The following is a 22,682-nucleotide window of genomic DNA, read 5'->3' as shown; positions in this document are numbered from 1 at the left end:
TATAACAGCCTCCACTCTCCTGGGAAGGCTTTCCACTAGATGTTGGAACATTGCTGTTGGGGGACCTGCTTCCATTCAGCCACAAGAGCATTAGTGAGGTCAGGCACTGATGTTAGGTGATTAAGCCTGGTTCGCAGTCTGCTTTCCAATTCATCCCAACGTTGTTCGATGGGGTTGAGGTCAGGGCTCTGTGACGGTCAGTCATGTTCTTCCACACCGATCTCGACAAACCATTTCAGTATGGACCTCGCTTTGTGCACGGGGGACATTGTCATGTTGAAACAGGAAAGGGCCTTCCCCAAGCTGTGGCCCAAGTTGGAAGAACAGAATCGTCTAGAATGTCATTGTCTGCTGCAGCATTAAGATTTCCCTTCACTGGAACTAAGGGCCCAAACCATGAAAAGCCGCCCCAGAACATTATTCCTCCTCCGCCACACTTGTCAGTTGGCCCTATGCATTCGGGCAGGTAGTGTTCTCCTGGCATCTACCAAACCCTGATTTGTCCGTCGGACTGCCAGATGGTTAGGCCTGATTCATCACTCCATAGAACACGGTGTCCAATGGTGGCGAGCTTTACACCACACCAGCTGACGCTTAGCACTGCGCATGGTGATCTTTGACTTGTGTGCGGCAACTCGGCCATGGAAACCCATTTCATGAAGCTCCCGACGAACAGTTCTCGTGTTGAAGTTGCTTCCAGAGACAGTTTGGAAGTCAGCGGTGAGTGTTGCTTCAGCACTCGGTGGTCCTGTTCTGTGAGCTTGTGTGGCTTACCACTTCGCTGTACCTTCGCTGTGCCTCTTATAGCCCAGGCCGTATATAACCCAGGCCGAATAGCCCAGGCCGTATCTGAAGTAACCCAGGCCGTATCTGTTATAGCCCAGGCCGTATCTGTTATAGCCCAGGCCGTATCTGTAGTAACCCAGGCCGTATCTGTTATAGCCCAGGCCGTATCTGAGGTAACCCAGGCCGTATCTGTAACCCAGGCCGTATCTGTTATAGCCCAGGCCGTATCTGTTATAACCCAGGCCGTATCTGTATAGCCCAGGCCGTAAGTAACCCAGGCCGTAACCCAGGCCGTATCTGTTATAGCCCAGGCCGTATCTGTTATAGCCCAGGCCGTATCTGAAGTAACCCAGGCCGTATCTGTTATAGCCCAGGCCGCCCAGGCCGTATCTGTTATAGCCCAGGCCGTATCTGTTATAGCCCAGGCCGTATCTGTTAGTAACCCAGGCCGTATCTGTTATAGCCCAGGCCGTATCTGTTATAACCCAGGCCGTATCTGTTATAGCCCAGGCCGTATCTGTTATAGCCCAGGCCGTATCTATTATAACCCAGGCCGTACCTGTTATAGCCCAGGCCGTATCTGAAGTAACCCAGGCCGTATCTCTTATAACCCAGGCCGTATCTATTATAACCCAGGCCCTGTTAGGCCCAGGCCGTATAACCCAGGCCGTATCTGTTATAGCCCAGGCCGTATAGCCCAGGCCGTATCTGTTATAGCCCAGGCCGTACCTGTTATAGCCCAGGCCGTATCTATTATAACCCAGGCCCGTAGAGCCCAGGCCGTATCTGTTAGAACCCAGGCCGTATCTGTTATAACCCAGCCGTATCGTTATAACCCAGGCCGTATCTTATAACCCAGGCCGTACCTGTTATAACCCAGGGCCTGTTATAGCCCAGGCCTCTAACCCAGGCCGTATCTGTTAACCCAGGCCGTACCTGTTATAACCCAGGCCGTATCTCTTATAACCCGGGCCGTACCTGTTATAACCCAGGCCGTATACCTCTTATAGCCCAGGCCGTATCTGTTATAGCCCAGGCCGCATCTCTTATAACCCGGGCCGTATCTGTTATAACCCAGGCCGTATCTCTTATAACCCAGGCCGTTATAGCCCAGGCCCTGTTATAGCCCAGGCCGTATCTCTTATAACCCGGGCCGTACCTGTTATAGCCCAGGCCGTACCTGTTATAGCCCAGGCCGTTATAGCCCAGGCCATATCTTATAACCCAGGCCGTATCTGTTATAACCCAGGCCGTACCTGTTATAACCCAGGCCGTATCTCTTATAACCCAGGCCGTACCTGTTATAGCCCAGGCCGTACCTGTTATAGCCCAGGCCGTACCTGTTATAGCCCAGGCCGTACCTGTTATAGCCCAGGCCGTATCTGTTATAGCCCAGGCCGTACCTGTTATAGCCCAGGCCGTACCTGTTATAGCCCAGGCCGTATCTGAAGTAACCCAGGCCGTACCTGTTATAGCCCAGGCCGTATCTCTTATAACCCAGGCCGTACCTGTTATAGCCCAGGCCGTACCTGTTATAGCCCAGGCCGTATCTGTTATAACCCAGGCCGTACCTGTTATAGCCCAGGCCGTATCTCTTATAACCCAGGCCGTACCTGTTATAGCCCAGGCCGTACCTGTTATAGCCCAGGCCGTATCTATTATAACCCAGGCCTACCTTATAACCCGGGCCGTACCTGTAGCCCAGGCCGTACCTGTTATTATAGCCCAGGCCGTACCTGTTAGAGCCCAGGCCGTACCTGTTTATAGCCCAGGCCGTACCTGTTATAGCCCAGGCCGTACCTGTTATAGCCCAGGCCGTACCTGTTATAGCCCAGGCCGTACCTGTTATAGCCCAGGCCGTACCTGTTATAGCCCAGGCCGTACCTGTTAGAGCCCAGGCCGTACCTGTTATAGCCCAGGCCGTACCTGTTATAGCCCAGGCCGTACCTGTTATAGCCCAGGGGTTAGAGCCCAGGCCGTACCTGTTATAGCCCAGGCCGTACCTGTTAGAGCCCAGGCCGTACCTGTTATAGCCCAGGCCGACTCTACACTATACGCACTCAGCCATGCATTGAATGGTCTCTTTTGCCAGCAGTGATTGAGTGATATTATTAGTCAGAATTATGACTATCCAATCTACTCATAGCATTACGAATAATAAGCTATTTTACATAAGTCTACAAATGTAATAATTATAAGTTATAAGGTTATAAGAGATACGGCCTGGGTTACTTCAGATACGGCCCGGGCTATAAGAGGTACAGCGAAGGTACAGCGAAGTGGTAGGCCACACAAGCTCACAGAACAGGACCACCGAGTGCTTTAATATGAAGGTGCGTTTTTATGGTGAAAATCGGCTTCCCCAGAGTTGGAGGTCACCTATGTATGTCTGATAGGCTACACCGGTTAGGAAATTAGGATTCATGTCCTCGAGACAGATCCTCTTTAACATAGTGGCCAGTCAACTCAATGCCTGGGCTTTAAAGAACACGTTTTCTCTAGGCTCTGTAGGCTCAATGACTGGGCTTTAAAGAACACGTTTTCACTAGGCTCTGTAGGCTCTGTAGGCTCAATGACTGGGCTTTAAAGAACACGTTTTCACTAGGCTCTGTAGGCTCAATGACTTGGCTTTAAAGAACACGTTTTCACTAGACTCTGTAGGCTCAATGACTTGGCTTTAAAGAACACGTTTTCACTAGGCTCTGTAGGCTCAATGACTTGGCTTTAAAGAACACGTTTTCACTAGGCTCTGTAGGCTCAATGACTTGGCTTTAAAGAACACGTTTTCACTAAGCTCTGTAGGCTCAATGACTTGGCTTTAAAGAACACATTTTCACTAGGCTCTGTAGGCTCAATGACTTGGCTTTAAAGAACACGTTTTCTGTAGGCTCAATGACTTGGCTTTAAAGAACAGGTTTTCTGTAGGCTCTGACTTGGCTTTAGGCTCTGTAGGCTCTCTAACCGTGTTCCAGGGGTCCTAGTCTATAGGCTACGTTTGGTGTTATTTGGACATTTTTAGTTATGATATAAACCTTATTAAAACATATAGGGCTATGAGCTATGCTACATGACGCGTGCGACTATGATTTGGAGAAAAAAAGGCATGCGCTGATTCTCGCTTTAGACTGTATACTCTGGGCACCATTCACAAGTGATAATGCGTTGTTCACAAGTGACAATATTGTCAAACCAATAGACATGTTCTGACGTTAATCTTGTCTTTACATTTACTAAATAACGTTTGAATTATATGTCATGTTTTTCCCGCAGTTCATTTTCAAGCCGTGTGTACGCTACTCCTGTTGTAAAGCGAAGCAATCTACTTAATATTAGGAACGTTGATGAATAAATAAACTGCATTGGGAAGTAGTCAGACCCCTTCCTTCCTCCACTTCCTGTTACATTACAGCCTTATTCTAAAATGGATTCAATTGTTTTTTTGTACTCATCAGTCTACACACAATACCCCATAATGACAAAGCAAAAACAGGTTTTACAACATTTTTCCAATTTATTCATATATATATATATATATAAAATACCTTATTTACAGAACTCCACCAATCAGGCCTTTATGGTAGAGTGGCTGAAGGAATCCACTCCTCAGTAGAAGGCACATGACAGCCTGCTTGAAGTTTGCCAAAAGGCACCTGAAGGACTCTCAGACCATTTAGAAACACAATTATCTGGTCTGATGAAACCAAGATTGAGCTCTTTGGCCTGAATGCCAAGTGTCACGTCTGAAGCAAACCTGGAATCATCCCTACGGTGAAGCATGGTGGTGGCAGCATCATGCTGTGGGGGACTGGGAGACTAGTCATGATGGAGGAAACCTGGAACCATCCCTACGGTGAAGCATGGTGGTGGCAGCATCATGCTGTGGGGATGTTTTTCAGCGGCAGGGACTGAGAAATCAGGATCTCAGGATCTAGGGAAAGATGAATGGGGAGCAAAGTACAGAGAGATCCTTGATGAGAACCTGGTCCAGAGCGCTCAGGACCTCAGACTGGGCGAAGGTTCAACTTCCAACAGGACAACGACCCTGAACACACAGCCAAGACAATGCAGTAGTAGCTTCGGGACAAGTCTCTGAATGTCGTTGAGTGGCCCAGCCAGAGCCCGGTCTTGAACCCGATTGAGCATCTCTGGAGAGACCTGAAAAAAGCTGTGCAGCGATGCTCCCCATCCAACCTGACAAAACTTGAGCGCATCTGCAGAGAAGAATGGGAGATACTCCCCAAATACAGGTGTGCCAAGCCTGTAGCGTCAAACCCAAGAAGACACGAGGCTGTAATCGCTGCCAAAGGTGCTTCAACAAAGTACTGAGTAAAAGGTCTGAATACTTATGTAAATGTAATTTTTTTGTCTTGTCGTTATGGGATATTGTGATGTCATTATGGAGTATTGTGCTGTCATTATGGGGTATTGTGTGGAGATTGGTGAGGAGGGAGGGGAAACGTAACAAAATTAGGAAAATGTCAAGGAGTCTGAATACTTTACTAATGCACGATATATGGTATTTTGTATTGTATTGTATTACATGGTTGGGATACGACTGATGTGTTGTTGTCTCGCCTGGCCATCTTAAGATGAATCCACAAGCTGTGGGTAGCTCTTGATGGGAGTGTCTGCTCAATCAGGGTTTTATAAACTTGGTCCTGGGTGGATAATTTGTTTTACCACTAAATTATTTTTGTTTAATGACACACAAGGCTATGAAATGACTACGTGTTTTAAAACTAGATTTATTATGTTAGCCATTGATGATTTGTGTATTTGTATAACTTCAATGAACTTAATTGATCTGCTAATAAAAAATACACTTTTTTTTTGTTGGTGGAGGGTTTATCTATACAGAAAATACTATGTTATTGTTTAATTTATGGCATTCAAAATAATGTTTATTTATCTAGTCAAAACCTGTCACTAGATCTCTACACATCACCATTGAAAGAGGCCCGTTATCTAGGCACCAGTATTTTCTACAATCCATACAAATATATGTTTATCAGTATAAAGGATTTACATAGTTTTCTTATTAAATAACAGTTAAATAAATGTATTTGTCATTTTTTTATACGGTGCTACAATCCAGGGACAGCATGACATTCACGATCCAATAATGACCCAGTTACTATTGGGGAAATGGAACCAGAGAGGAAGCTTGTGTTTCCTTTCTCACACCACTACAGTATTCATTTCAACACACCTTTTCCACACCCCTGTGTTAGAGATCAACAGTACCAGTCAAACGTTTGGACACACCTACTCATTCAAGGGGTTTTCTTTATTCTGACTATTTTCTATATTGTAGAATAATATTGAAGACACCAACACTATGAAATAACACATATATGTGTGGAACCAAACAAGTGTTACATCAAAATATATTCTTTAGGGAATAGGGAGCTATTCTGTACTCAGCCGAAGAGAATTAGCATTGGCTGTCTCACTAAAACATGTTGCATTGTGGTATAGTTGGAGTGATTCCACCTTCAACCAGTGTTAAATCATATTCTTTAGATTCCATGAATAGGGTAAAGCTATTCTGTACTCAGTGATTCCACCTTAAACCAGGGTAAAGATATGATTCCACCTTAGCATTGGCTGTTCCATTCCAACTTAAACCAGGGTAAACATGTTTGCATTGTGTTCATACTGCTGTTGGAGTGATTCCACCTTAAACCAGGGTAAAGCTCATACTGCTGTTGGAGTGATTCCACCTTAAACCAGGGTAAAGTTCATACTGCTGTTGGAGTGATTCCACCTTGAACCAGGGTAAAGTTCATACTGCTGTTGGAGTGATTCCACCTTAAACCAGGGTAAAGTTCATACTGCTGTTGGAGTGATTCCACCTTAAACCAGGGTAAAGTTCATACTGCTGTTGGAGTGATTCCACCTTAAACCAGGGTAAAGCTCACTGCTGTTGGAGTGATTCCACCTTAAACCAGGGTAAAGTTCATACTGCTGTTGGAGTGATTCCACCTTAAACCAGGGTAAAGCTCATACTGCTGATTTGGAGTGATTCCACCTTAAACCAGGGTAAAGTTCAACTGCTGTTGGAGGATTCCACCTTAAACCAGGGTAAAGCTCATACTGCTGTTGGAGTGATTCCATCTTAAACCAGGGTAAAGTTCATACTGCTGTTGGAGTGATTCCACCTTAAACCAGGGTAAAGTTCATACTGCTGTTGGAGTGCTTAAACCAGGGTAAAGTTCATACTGCTGTTGGAGTGATTCCACCTTAAACCAGGGTAAAGTTCATACTGCTGTTGGAGTGATTCCACCTTAAACCAGGGTAAAGTTCATACTGCTGTTGGAGTGATTCCACCTTAAACCAGGGTAAAGTTCATACTGCTGTTGGAGTGATTCCACCTTAAACCAGGGTAAAGCTCATACTGCTGTTGGAGTGTGATTCCACCTTGTAAACCAGGGTAAAGTGATTCAGGGTAAAGTTCATACTGCTGTTGGAGTGATTCCACCTTGAACCAGGGTAAAGTTCATACTGCTGTTGGAGTGATTCCACCTTAAACCAGGGTAAAGCTCATACTGCTGTTGGAGTGATTCCATGATTCCACCTTAAACCAGGGTAAAGTTCATACTGCTGTTGGAGTGATTCCACCTTAAACCAGGGTAAAGCTCATACTGCTGTTGGAGTGATTCCACCTTAAACCAGGGTAAAGTTCATACTGCTGTTGGAGTGATTCCACCTTAAACCAGGGTAAAGTTCATACTGCTGTTGGAGTGATTCCACCTTAAACCAGGGTAAAGTTCATACTGCTGTTGGAGTGATTCCACCTTAAACCATTCATACTGCTGTTGGAGTGATTCCACATGTATTTATTCATTTATTTGTACCTTTATTTAGCAAGGCAAGTCAGTTAAGAACAAATTGTTATTTCCAATGACGGCCTCCCAAAAGGGAAAAGGTCCCCTGCAGGGACGGGGGCTGGGATTAAAAAAATATTTAATAAAAATATAGAACAAAACACACATCACAACAAGAGAGACAACACAACACTACATAAAGAGACCTAAGGCAACAACATAGCATGGCAGCAACACAACATGGTAGCAACGCAACATGGTAGCAGCACAACATTGTAGCAACACATGGTAGAGGCATAACATGGTAGCAGCACAAAACGGGATACAAACATTATTGGGCCCAGACAACGGCACAAAGGGCAAGAAGGTAGAGACAACAATACATCCCACAAAGCAGCCACAACTGTCAGTAAGAGTGTCCATGATTGAGTCTTTGAATGAAGAGATGGAGATAAAACTGTCCAGTTTGAGTGTTTGTTGCAGCTCGTTCCAGTCGCTAGTTGCAGCGAACTGAAAAGAGGAGCGACTCAGGGATGTGTGTGCTTTGGGGACCTTTAACAGAAGGTGACTGGCAGAACGGGTGTTGTATGTGGAGGATGAGGAACATTGGTGGCAAATCGGATGGCCAATCTATAAATTACGTCTCCATAATCTAGCATGGGCAGGATGGTCATCTGAATCAGGGTTAGTTTGGCAGCTGGGGTGAAAGAGGAGCGATTACGATAGAGGAAACCAGGTCTAGATTTAACTTTAGCCTGCAGCTTTGATATGTGCTGAGAGAAGGACAGTGTACCGTCTTGCCTACTCCCAAGTACTTGTATGAGGTGACGACCTCAAGCTCTAAACCCTCAGAGGTAGTAATCACACCTGTGGGGAGAGGGGCATTCTTCTTACCAATGAAACCAGGACAAAAATGAAAGACCATGACTTTAGGGGATTTTCACTCAATTTAATGGGGGATGGATTTCACAGGAGGTTGGTGGCACTTTAACTGGGGAGGACAGGCTCGTGGTAATGACTGGAGCGGAACTTTAACTGGGGAGGACAGGCTCGTGGTAATGACTGGAGCGGAACTTTAACTGGGGAGGACAGGCTCGTGGTAATGACTGGAGCGGAACTTTAACTGGGGAGGACAGGCTCGTGGTATTGACTGGAGCGGAACTTTAATTGGGGAGGACAGGCTCGTGGTAATGACTGGAGCGGAACTTTAACCGGAGAGGACAGGCTCGTGGTAATGACTGGAGCAGAACCTTAACTGGGGAGGACAGGCTCGTGGTAATGACTGGAGCGGAACTTTAACTGGGGAGGACAGGCTCGTGGTAATGACTGGAGCGGAACTTTAACTGGGGAGGACAGGCTCGTGGTAATGACTGGAGCGGAATCCTCGGAATGGTAATGACTACACCAAACACATGGTTTCCATGGAGGACAGGTGTGGTAATGACTGGAGCGGAACTTTAACTGGGGAGGACAGGCTCGTGGTAATGACTGGAGCGGAACTTTAACTGGGGAGGACAGGCCTCCACTGGTAGGATTGTTGACATATTATTGACTGGAGCGGAATTTGTATCTGGGGAGGAAGGCATAATTGACTAAACTTTAATTGGGAGACAGGTCTGGTAATGACTGGAGGACATTTCAACTTAACTGGGGAGGACAGGCTCGTGGTCTGAGACCAACTTTAACTGGGGAGGACAGGCTACGTTAATGACTGGAGCGGAACTGTAATACGAGCCGGAATTAACTGGGGAGGACAGGCTCGTGGTAATGACTGGAGCGGAACTTTTTGGGAGGACAGGCTTTTGCATTTTTAAATGGTTCTGTGTGGAATTTTATTTTGGGTTGACAGGTCGTGGTTTGACTGGAGCGGAACTTTAACTGGGGAGGACAGGCTCGTGGTAATGACTGGAGCGGAACTTTAACTGGGGAGGACACCAGTGGTAAATGACTAACTAAATTTAACTGGGGAGAAAATGTAATGACTAAGTAACTATTAACTGGGGAGGACAGTTGGTAATGACTGGAGCGGAACTTTAACTGGGGAGGACAGGCTCGTGGTTTGAGCGGAACTTTAACTGGGGAGGACAGGCTCGTGGTAATGACTGGCAGAACTTTAACTGGGGAGGACGGAGGTTTAACTGGGGAGGACAGCTCATTACACAATGGTAATGACTGGAGCGGAATAACTGGGGACCATTCTCGTGGTTATCATGCATCGGAATTTAACTGGGGAGGACATCGTGGTAATGAAAAAGCAGAACTTTAACTGGGGAGGACAGGCTCGTGGTAATGACTGAAATGAGAACTTTAACTGGGGAGGACAGGCTGATTGGTAATGACTGGGGGAACTTTAACTGGGGAGGACGGGGCCTGGTAATGACTGGAGCGGAACTTTTTGGGGAGGACAGGCTCGTGGTAATGACCCAGGAACTTTAACTGGAGACTGAAGGTCGGAACACTCCCCTCGTGGTAATGACTGGAGCGGAACTTTGACTGGGGAGGACAGGCTCGTGGTAATGACCAGCGGAACTTTAACTGGGGAGGACAGGCTCGTGGTAATGACTGGAGCGGAACTTTAACTGGGGAGGACAGGCTCGTGGTAATGACTGGAGCGGAACTTTAACTGGGGAGGACAGGCTCGTGGTAATGACTGGAGCAGAACTTTAACTGGGGAGGACAGGCTCAGGTAATGACTGGAGCGGAACTTTAACTGGGGAGGACAGGCTCGTGGTAATGACTGGAGCGGAACTTTAACTGGGGAGGACAGGCTCTAGATGGTAATCCCTGGAGCTGGAGCGGAACTTTAACTGGGGAGGACAGGCTCGTAATGACTGCCCTGAACAAGGTAGCGGAACTTTAACTGGGGAGGACAGGCTCGTGGTAATGACTAGCGGAATTTAATTGGGGAGGACAGGCTAGTTAATGACTGGAGCGGAACTTTAACTGGGGAAACATCTTTAATGACTGGAGCGGAACTTTAACTGGGGAGGAGGTCTAAACTGGTGGAACTTTAACTGGGGATGGACAGGCTCGTGGTAATGACTGGAGCGGAACTTTAACTGGGGAGGACAGGCTCGTGGTAATGACTGGAGCGGAACTTTAACTGGGGAGGACAGGCTCGTGGTAATGACTGGAGCGGAACTTCAGAGGTCATGTTGAGGACAGGTCCTGTGGTAATGACTGGAGCAGAACTTTAACCTCCCCCACCCAGAACTTTAACTGGGGAGGACAGGCTCGTGGTAATGACTGGAGCGGAATCCACGGAATGGTATCAAATACACCAAACACATGGTTTCCATGGTTCCCAGGTGTTTGATGCCGTTCCATCCGCTCCGTTCCAGACATTATTATGAGCCGTCCTCCTCTCAGCAGCCTCCACTGGTAGGATTGTTGACATATTATTGACATTTGTATCTAAAAGCATAATTGATAAATAATTGAAAGAAGTCTGTATATTTAGGACATTTCAGCCTTACCCAGGCTCCTCCTCTGAGACCATATTTCATCTGTAGGTGCTACAAAGTTAAACTTGGTGTCGAACGAATCTTTTACCACTCTGTAATACTAGTAGAGACCCTTTTTGTTATACTTTTGCATTTTTAAATGGTTCTGTGTGTTATTTTATTTTGTTGGTTGACAGTAAGTCTCTTTGACATGTATCCAATGGCAGCGCCACCTAGTGGTGGAAAAATGTAATCTATTAACTATTAACCAGTTAAATGTAACTAAATGTAATAGAAAATGTAATCTAAGTAACTATTAACCAGTTAAAAGAACTGCATTCCTTTGAACTTTACCCTGGTTTGAGCAACTGATATGCGACAGGAGCTGGCAGAGGAATGCAGTTCAATGTCATTACACAATAGGTAGGTAGGTTCTCATGGGTACTACACCTCAATACACAGACCATTCCGTTTATCATGCATCTCCATCTCGCCAAGGCATCAAGAAAAGACAGATTTAATGTTGACCCGTGGCTGTGGGGACCGAAATGAGGTTGTTTGGACTGCTGATTGGTCAGTTGTTTGGGGTTTAGGGAATGGCCTTGGCTCCACTTTTCTCCCACGATACCCAGGAAGTGGAGTCTGAAGGTTGTCCACTCCCCGAAGGTCATCTGGAGCAGCTGTTTGAGGTCGTCGGGATCACCGAAGACCAGCGCCTGGCCGGTGAGGTCATTGCTACGGACGATGTCTGCGTACTTCTTAGGGAGGTTCATCCTCGCCAGCTTTTGGGGAATTTGGAAAGATGCAGAACATAGAAAGAACATTTCAGTTTAACATGTAGTTTAGCGTTGGACTAGTAACCAAAAGGTTGCTAGATCAAATCCCTGAGCTGACAAGGTAAAAATCTGTCGTTCTGCCCCTGAACAAGGTAGTTAACCCACTGCTCATAGACAAGTCATTGTAAATAAGAATTTATTTTTAACTGACTTGCCTAGTTAACTAAAATAAAAAACATCTTTATTGTATTCATCTGAGGTCTAAAGGTGGCTATGGACCCTGGTCTAATGGAGTGCACTATATAGGGAATAGGGTGCCATGTGGGACATAACCTGTTAGCGTTGCAGACGTCCTCAGAGGTCATGTTGATAACAGTCCTGATGTTGAGAGGAGCCAGGTTCCTCCCCCACCCAGAATTCTTCAGTCCGGTGGTCCCTCTGATCCGGGCCAGCTCCCTCCTGATAGAATGATCCAGGTTAACCGTGGTCAGCTTGAACCTCTCCGCGTCCCTCACCCTGAACTGGAAATGCACCTGGAGGATTGGAAGATGAAGATGAAGTGTTGGAGAGATGCACACACAAACACAGGTCGCTGGTTCAAATCTGTAAAGGAGCGTAAACGGAACAGACACCTTGAGGAACATCTCAAACATCTCTGGATCTCCGTCCTGCTCCAGCAGGTCTTCGATCTCCTCCCTCATCATGTGAAGCTCCATCCTCGAGTCGCTGAACACCTATTATAATGTAGATAATAATGTATTAATAATATATTAAATAATAATGTAGAATTTAATTGCAATAATATATGCCATTTAGCAGACCTCCCACAAAGCCTTGGACTCGTCGACGACTGTCGCCGTCCCGACGGCGTCATCGATCTCTGCTCTCTGCTGCTCGTCCTCCAGACACTGTAGGATCCAGCTGAGACGACAGGGCCAATGGTTGGAAAGAACGACCTGTAATGTGGTGAACATTACTGTTAATCCAGCCCATGTTTTCATTACATTACAGACTGACATACAGAATTCCATTCCATGTTTTACTCTAATGCAGTGATCATTACTGTTAGTCCAGTCCATGTTTTCATTACATTACAGACTGACATACAGAATTCCATTCCATGTTTTACTCTAAATGATCATTACTGTTAGTCCAGTCCATGTTTTCATTACATTACAGACTGACATACAGAATTCCATTCCATGTTTTACTCTAATGCCGTGATCATTACAGTTATCCAGTCCATGTTTACTATCCCCACAATGCTTTCAGTAAAGGCCAACAAACATATCAGACGCCCCACTCGACATACGTTTTTCTAATCTTATCCATTTGTTTGACTCACTCACTCACCACCAGCACCACTCACCCCACCACCACTCACTCACCACTCACTCACTCACTCATCCCTCCCTCATCCTCATCCCTCCCTCATCCCTCCCTCCTCCCTCCCTCCCTCATCCCTCCCTCCCTCCTCCCTCCCTCCCCCTCCTCACTCTCCTCCCTCCCTCCCCTCCCTCCCTCACCCTCCCTCCCTCATCCTCCCTCCCTCCCTCCCTCACTCACCTCCCTCACTCACTCCCTCCCTCCTCCCTCATCCTCCCTCCCTCCCTCCCTCCCTCCCTCCCTCCCTCCCTCCCTCCCTCCCTCCCTCCCTCTCGCTCCACAACATAAAGAGGGGTGTTACAGTACCCAGGCAGCGATGTTCTCTGGCGGAGGCAGCTCAGTCTTCAGAGCCTCCATGAGCACCACGGTGACCCTGATGGAGTTGATGACCCGTCTCATGGACATGGTGTCATCAGAGATGTAGTGGTGGAGGTTCCCTCTGTTACTGGACAGGATGCTCTCCAGCGCAGATTCTATCGCCTTGTCCACCTCGTCCTCACTCAGCGCAAACGCCACGTGCGCCTCCTTGATGTGGTTGTTGTCTATCAAAGGAATACTGGCCTCCGTCAGAATACTTGACGTCTCCTTTGTTTGGGGGGTGCTCTCGATCCAGGAGAGGGATGACTTCGGGCTGCCCAGGTCCAGCTCTCTCAGCTCGATCCCCTTTGACCCATGACCCTTGGCTTCTTCCGTGATCTCTGATTGGCCGCTAACGATATTGTAGAACACCTTGGGAGAGAGATGGAGAGAAAGAGAGAGAGAGAATAGATTTTTGTTTTTACACATTTTGGAAGCATTACAGATTATGAATGGCAGCAAACGCTGAGTTATTTGATACAATGTATCCATTTTATATAGAACACCTTGTGCTTGGAGGTGTGGCAGAGCGGCGGTATGGTGAAGGCCAGGGTCACGATGCGGTTCAGGAAGGCATAGGCTCTGTCTTCTTTACTGAAGCACCCGTCTGCATAGTTCACCTGTTGGAGAGAAACAAACTGTGTTCGCTAGTAATGAAAGGCATTATTGCCCCATTTACATTTTTTCATGGTAAATAATATTCATTATATTGATTAACTTTCTTCCACTGTAAATCATTTAAATAGTCAACATTTCAGTGCTGAGGCTTTTCTCAAGACCAGACCTCTATTTGTCCCTCTTGTATGCAGCTCTGGAAGATATACACTTATAGCAGTGGTTCCCTCCAGTCCTCCAGTACCCCAGTACCCCAACAGTGGTTCCCTCCAGTCCTCCAGTACCCCAGTACCCCAACAGTGGTTCCCTCCAGTCCTCCAGTACCCCAGTACCCCAACAGTGGTTCCCTCCAGTCCTCCAGTACCCCAACAGTGGTTCCCTCCAGTCCTCCAGTACTCCAGTACCCCAACAGTGGTTCCCTCCAGTCCTCCAGTACCCCAACAGTGGTTCCCTCCAGTCCTCCAGTACCCCCCCAGTGGTTCCCTCCAGTCCTCCAGTCCTCCAGTACCCCAACAGTGGTTCCCTCCAGTCCTCCAGTCCTCCAGTACCCCAACAGTGGTTCCCTGCAGTCCTCCAGTACCCCAACAGTGGTTCCCTGCAGTCCTCCAGTACCCCAACAGTGGTTCCCTCCAGTCCTCCAGTCCTCCAGTACCCCAACAGTGGTTCCCTCCAGTCCAGTCCAGTGGTTACCCCAGTACCCCAACAGTGGTTCCCTCCAGTCCTCCAGTACCCCAGTACCCCAACAGTGGTCCAGTCCACTCCAGTACCCCAACAGTGGTTCCTCCAGTGGGGATTCCCTCCAGACCCAGTACCACAGTGGTTCCCAACAGAGGACTGGAGGGAACCACAGTGGTACTGGAGGACTGGAGTTGGGAACCACTGTTGGGGTACTGGAGGACAGGAGTTGGGAACCACCTCCACTGTGTATGACTTATTCTTATCATGAGGGTCCCAACCAGTATTATTACTACTACTATACTGTATATACTTATTTCCAGTACCCCTGGAATTTAAAAAGCGTCTTCCAGTAATTCTGTGACCGCTGTTGTTGATTAAAACCAGAAATCCGTCTGCATATTTCAAGACATGGCAGTGGAGATACCCCCCACCATTCTCTTCTCATCACTCATCTTGAACAAAAAAACAGTAAAAGAATGTTTAAATCAAATGATCCTCCATCATTAACACAACGAAAACATCTAATGATTTATTATTGAAATAGCATGGGTGTGAGAGAACGAATTGGCACAATTTAAGGCCAAGTGGAAAACAATGATGCAGGCACTAGGGATGGGGGTGTGGTTAGGGATGGGGGTGTGGTCAAGGATGGGGGTGTGGTTAGGGATGGGGGTGTGGTCCGGGATGGGGGTGTGGTCCGGGATGGGGGTGTGAGCCTGCGGGTCTGGCCATTGTTTGTATACGTCTGTCTGTAAGTTGTTGTTCATATGTATAGAAATAAATCTGACAACACTTTTGAACCAGGACCTCAGGGTTGACTGATTATACAATATGTACCTGTTGAACCAGGACCTCAGGGTTGACTGATGACACAATATGTACCTGTTGAACCAGGACCTCAGGGTTGACTGATGATACAATATGTGTCTGTTGAACCAGGACCTCAGGGTTGACTGATGATACAATATGTACCTGTTGAACCAGGACCTCAGGGTTGACTGATAACACAATATGTACCTGTTGAACCAGGACCTCAGGGTTGACCAGGACCTCAGGGTTGACTGACTATAAACAATATGTACCTGTTGAACAGGGACCCCAGGGTTGACTGAGGACCTATACAATATGTACCTGTTGGAGGACTCAGGGTTGAACCACAATATGTACTGGACCTCAGACTGACAACACAACATGTACCTGTTGAACCAGGACCTCAGGGTTGACTGATAACACAACATGTACCTGTTGAACCAGGACCTCAGGGTTGACTGAGGACCTCAGGGTTGACTGATATATACAATATGTACCTGTTGAACCAGGACCTCAGGGTTGACTGACAACACAATATGTACCTGTTAAACCAGGACCTCAGGGTTGACTGATTATACAATATGTACCTGTTGAACCAGGACCTCAGGGTTGACTGAGGACCTCAGGGTTGACTCAGGGTTGACTGATAACACTATATGTACCTGTTGAACCAGGGGGTGACTGGAGGACAGGACTCAGGGTTGACTGATAACCTATATGTACCTGTTGAACCAGGACCTCAGGGTTGACTGATACAATTTACTGTTGAACCAGGACCTGTACTGACTTATTGACTTATACACCTGTTGAACCGGGACCTCAGGGGACTCCCAACACCTGTTACCTCAGGGTTGACTGATTATTACCTGTTGAACCAGGATTATTGACTAGGACCTAGGGTTACTGATGATACAATATGTACCTGTTGAACCAGGACCTCAGGGTTGACTGATAACACAATATGTACCTGTTGAACCAGGACCTCAGGGTTGACTGATTATACAATATCTTGTTGAACCAGGACCTCAGGGTTGACTGACAACACAATATGTACCTGTTAAACCAGGACCTCAGGGTTGATTAAAACAATATGTACCTGTTAAACCAGGACCTCAGGGTTGACTGACAACACATGTACCTTTGAACCAGGAAGACTGATGATACAATATGCATGTTGAACCGGGTCAGGGTTGAGATGACCTCAGGGTTGACTCAGGGTTGACTGATAATACAATATGTACCTGTTGAACCAGGACCTCAGGGTTGACTGATAATACAATATGTACCTGTTGAACCACCTCAGGGTTGACTGATAAACAACCAACCTCAGGGTTGACTGATAACACAATATGTACCTGTTGAACCAGGACCTCAGGGTTGACTGATAATACAATATGTACCTGTTGAACCAGGACCTCAGGGTTGACTGATAACACAATATGTACCTGTTGAAAGGACCTCAGGGTTGACTGATAATACAATATGATGTTGAACCAGGACCTCAGGGTTGACTGATTATACAACACCTGTTGAAAGGACCTCAGGGCTAACTGATAACACAATATGTACCTGTTGAACCAGGACCTAAGGGTTGACTGATAACACAACATGTACCTGTTGAACCAGGACCTCAGGGGATATGTACCTGTGGGAACCAGGACCTCAGGGGACTGAGGAACACAATATGTACCTGTTAAACCAGGACCTCAGGGGGATGATTATACAATATGTACCTGTTGAACCAGGGGGTGTGACTCAGGGTTGACTGGGATATATGTACCTGGGGACCTGGTTGACAGGACCTCAGGGACTCAGGGTTGACTGATAACACTATATGTACCTGTTGAACCAGGACCTCAGGGTTGACTGATAACACAATATGTACCTGTTGAACCAGGTCTGGGTTGACAGGACCTCAGGGTTGTCAGGGTTGACTGATAATAAATATGTACCTGTTGAACCGGGACCTCAGGGTTGACTGACAACACAACATGTACCCAGGGTTTGACTGATGAACCAGGACAATATAACACAACATGTACCTGTTGAACCAGGACCTCAGGGTTGACTGAGGACCTCAGGGTTGAATATTTACAATATGTACCTGTTGAACCAGGACCTCAGGGTTGACTGACAACACAATATGTACCTGTTGAACCAGGACCTCAGGGTTGACTGATTATACAATATGTACCTGTTGAACCAGGACCTCAGGGTTGACTGATGATACAATATGACTGATAACACTATATGTACCTGTTGAACCAGGACCTCAGGGTTGACTGAGGATGATACTGATAACACTATATGTACCTGTTGAACCAGGACCTCAGGGTTGACTGATGATACAATATGTACCTGTTGAACCAGGACCTCAGGGTTGAGGGTTGACTGATAATACAATATGTACCTGTTGAACCAGGACCTCAGGGTTGACTGATGTACCTGTTGAACCAGGACCTCAGGGTTGACTGACATGTACCTGTTGAACCAGGACCTCAGGGTTGACTGATGATACAATATGTACCTGTTGAACCAGGACCTCAGGGTTGACTGATAACACAATATGTACCTGTTGAACCAGGACCTCAGGGTTGACTGATAATACAATATGTACCTGTTGAACCAGGACCTCAGGGTTGACTGATAACACAATATGTACCTGTTAAACCAGGACCTCAGGGTTGACTGACAACACAATATGTACCTGTTAAACCAGGACCTCAGGGTTGACTGACAACACAATATGTACCTGTTGAACCAGGACCTCAGGGTTGACTGATGATACAATATGTACCTGTTGAACCGGGACCTCAGGGTTGACTGACTGATAATACAATATGTACCTGTTGAACCAGGACCTCAGGGTTGACTGATATTACAATATGTACCTGTTGAACCAGGACCTCAGGGTTGACTGATAACACAATATGTACCTGTTGAACCAGGACCTCAGGGTTGACTGATAATACAATATGTACCTGTTGAACCAGGACCTCAGGGTTGACTGATGATACAATATGTACCTGTTGAACCAGGACCTCAGGGTTGACTGGTACCTGTTGAACCAGGACCTCAGGGTTGACTGATATTTACAATATGTACCTGTTGAACCAGAACCTCAGGGTTGACTGATAACACAATATGTACCTGTTGAACCAGGACCTCAGGGTTGACTGATAACACAATATGTACCTGTTGAACCAGGACCTCAGGGTTGACTGATATTACAATATGTACCTGTTGAACCAGGACCTCAGGGTTGACTGATTATACAATATGTACCTGTTGAACCAGGACCTCAGGGTTGACTGATTATACAATATGTACCTGTTGAACCAGGACCTCAGGGTTGACTGAGGACCTCAGGGTTGACTGATAACACAATATGTACCTGTTGAACCAGGACCTCAGGGTTGACTGATAACACAATATGTACCTGTTGAACCAGGACCTCAGGGTTGACTGAGGACCTCAGGGTTGACTGATAACACAATATGTACCTGTTGAACCAGGACCTCAGGGTTGACTGATGATACAATATGTACCTGTTGAACCAGGACCTCAGGGTTGACTGATATTACAATATGTACCTGTTGAACCAGAACCTCCGGGTTGACTGATAATACAATATGTACCTGTTGAACCAGGGCCTCAGGGTTGACTGAGGACCTCGGGGTTTACTCAGGGTTGACTGATAACACAATATGTGCCTGTTGAACCAGAACCTCAGGGTTGACTGATGACACAATATGTACCTGTTGAACCAGGACCTCAGGGTTGACTGATAACACAATATGTACCTGTTGAACCAGGACCTCAGGGTTGACTGATAATACAATATGTACCTGTTGAACCAGGACCTCAGGGTTGACTGATATTACAATATGTACCTGTTGAACCAGGACCTCCGGGTTGACTGCCAGCAGAGAGATAAAGGGGGACTCCTCATCAGAGAGAAGTATACTGATAGCATCCAGGACACCAACGATCTTCTTAGGAGCACATCGGTCCAGGTTAGTGATCTCCAGAACCACGCGGATCCTCCTCTGCTCAAACACCTCCATGAACAGGATGAACCTGGACAACAGCCACATCTCCTTCCTCACCTGGGAGAGGAAGGGAGAGATAAAGAGAGAGAGAGAAACAGAGACAGAGAGAGAGTGAGAGATAGGTGGGAGAGAGAGTGGGAGGAAGGGAGCGAGAGGGAGAGAGAGAGACAGAGAGAGCGAGCGAGAGAAAGATAGAAAGTTGGAGAAAGCAGGTTAGGGAGCTGATTCATTGGTCAAAGTTGGTGAATTGATCTAAAATAGTGTACTATGTAGGGAATAGGGTGCCATTATATCCTCCCTCACCTCGTTCATGAACCCCAGTTGGCCGCTGACCCTCTCGTTGTCCAGCGCCTTACGGACATTCAGGTCCTGGTTGAAGATCAGGTTCTTTCCCATCTGGAAGATGAATCGTATAGCTGCTGCTGCAGGAAGCCCGAAGACGGCGAACGCCAGGCCCTCCAACACCCCGGCCCCTCTTTGGGCTTCACTCGGACCTTCTTCTTCTCCTGTTCCGTTTCCGGATCCCAGTCCGTCCAGTTCAGGTACGTCTGGAACCTCCGGGAAGCCATACTTCGCCTATAGGTGCAGGAACACAGGGTCAGGACAACGTCCTATTCCGTGTTCACTGACTTGTTCGCTGAAATTCACAATGAATGTGTTATTTTTCCATCTTAATGCTGATTGGTGAACTTTTTCATGCTGCCAAAGATTCCCTCACCCGTTGTCATATTGTATCACCTTGCTTCACTGGTCCCTTTGTTTACAATTCTTCCTCGTTTATGCTAAACATATTATGGGATACTAGAACATGAATGGACTTGTTACTATGGTTCTATCCCTGGTTGCAACCCCGTTCCCTACATAGTGCACTACTTTTACTCCAAGGTAGTGCACATTGAAGGCAAAAGGGTGTCATTTGGGAAACAGCCTCAAACAACCTTCTGATTCTCACCAGAAAGACGAGGACTATGAGAGCAGCCAGCAGCACGGCCAGGACCAGGGACCAGAGGGGGAAACAGCAGAACTTCTTAGATCTCCACTCTGACGATGTGTTTTCAATCACCTTCTTCCTCACCTCATCCTCCTCGTTGTGCTGCGCCACGCGGTACAGGCCCAGCTGAAGAACAACAAGAAGACTTTGTTGTCCGTTATCTTGGATGTTTCCAGTCAGAACTGGGTTTGGAACTAACAAAGCTCTCACCTCTTATTTGATTTAACCATTAGTTTATACAGGAAGTCCTGTTGAGGTCAAGGGACCTATTTTATGAGGGAGACCGCTAACCTCTAGGTTACCAACCGGAAGTCAACCACTAACCTCTAGGTTACCTACCTGAAGTCAACCACTAACCACTGGGTTACCTACCGGAAGTCAACCACTAACCTCTAGGTTACCAACCGGAAGTCAACCTGAAGGAAGAGAACCACTAACCTCCTCTAGGTTACCAACCGGAAGTCAACCACTAGGTTACCTACCTGAGGTCAACCACTAACCACTGGGTTACCCAACCTCTAGGTCATCTACCTGAAGTCAACCACTAACCTCTAGGTTACCAACCGGAAGTCAACCTGAAGTCAACCACTAACCACTGGGTTACCTACCTGAAGTCAACCTGTAGGTCATCTACCTGAAGTTGACCTCTAACCTCTAGGTTACCAACCGGAAGTCAAACTCTAGGTTACCTACCTGAAGTCAACCACTAACCTCTAGGTTACCAACCGGAAGTCAAACTCTAGGTTACCTACCTGAAGTCAACCACTAACCTCTAGGTTACCAACCGGAAGTCAAACTCTAGGTTACCTACCTGAAGTCAACCACTAACCTCTAGGTTACCAACCGGAAGTCAACCTCTAGGTTACCTACCTGAAGTCAACCACTAACCACTGGGTTACCTACCTGAAGTCAACCTGTAGGTCATCTACCTGAAGTTAACCTCTAACCTCTAGGTCAACTACCTGAAGTCAACCTCTAGGTCACCTACCTGAAGTTAACCTCTAGGTTACCAACCGGAAGTCAACCACTAACCACTGGGTTACCTACCTGAAGTCAACCTCTAGGTCACCTACCTGAAGTTAACCTCTAACCTCTAGGTCACCTACCTGAAGTTAACCTCTAACCTCTAGGTCACCGACCTGAAGTGAACCTCTAGCCTCTAGGTTACCTACCTGAAGTCAACCTCTAACCTCCAGGCTACCTACCTGAAGTTAACCTCTAACCTCTAGGTTACTTACCTGAAGTTAACCTCTAACCTCTAGGTTACTTACCTGAAGTTAACCTCTAGGTTACCTACCTGAAGTCAACCTCTAACCTCCAGGCTTCCTACCTGAAGTTAACCTCTAACCTCTAGGTTACTTACCTGAAGTTAACCTCTAACCTATAGGTTACCTACCTGAAGTTAACCTCTAACCTCCAGGCTACTTACCTTTTAAGTTCCTCGGCATACACATCACAGACAAACTGAATTGGTCCACTCACACAGACAGCATCGTGAAGAAGGCGCAGCAGCGCCTCTTCAACCTCAGGAGGCTGAAGAAATTCGGCTTGTCACCAAAAGCACTCACAAACTTCTACAGATGCACAATCGAGAGCATCCTGGCGGGCTGTATCACCGCCTGGTACGGCAACTGCTCCGCCCTCAACCGTAAGGCTCTCCAGAGGGTAGTGAGGTCTGCACAACGCATCATCGGGGGCAAACTACCTGCCCTCCAGGACACTTACACCACCCGATGTTACAGGAAGGCCATAAAGATCATCAAGGACATCTACCACCCGAGCCACTGCCTGTTCACCCCGCTATCATCCAGAAGGCGAGGTCAGTACAGGTGCATCAAAGCTGGGACCGAAAGACTGAAAAACAGCTTCTATCTCAAGGCCATCAGACTGTTAAACAGCCACCACTAACATTGAGTGGCTGCTGCCTACACACTGACACTGACTCAACTCCAGCCACTTTA

General features: G+C 46.9%; 1 pseudogene; it reads right to left on the bottom strand.

Annotated features, from left to right (window-relative positions):
- Nucleotides 1-9,920: 9,920 nt before the first annotated feature.
- On the bottom strand, nucleotides 9,921-20,458 carry LOC135537502 (NTPase KAP family P-loop domain-containing protein 1-like; annotated as a pseudogene).
- Nucleotides 20,459-22,682: the final 2,224 nt, after the last annotated feature.

Source organism: Oncorhynchus masou, unplaced genomic scaffold (assembly GCF_036934945.1).
Source record: "Oncorhynchus masou masou isolate Uvic2021 unplaced genomic scaffold, UVic_Omas_1.1 unplaced_scaffold_799, whole genome shotgun sequence".
Lineage (NCBI taxonomy): Eukaryota > Metazoa > Chordata > Actinopteri > Salmoniformes > Salmonidae > Oncorhynchus > Oncorhynchus masou.
The sequence above is the reverse complement of the archived record's forward strand: the minus strand, read 5'-3'. Positions and strand labels throughout refer to the sequence as shown.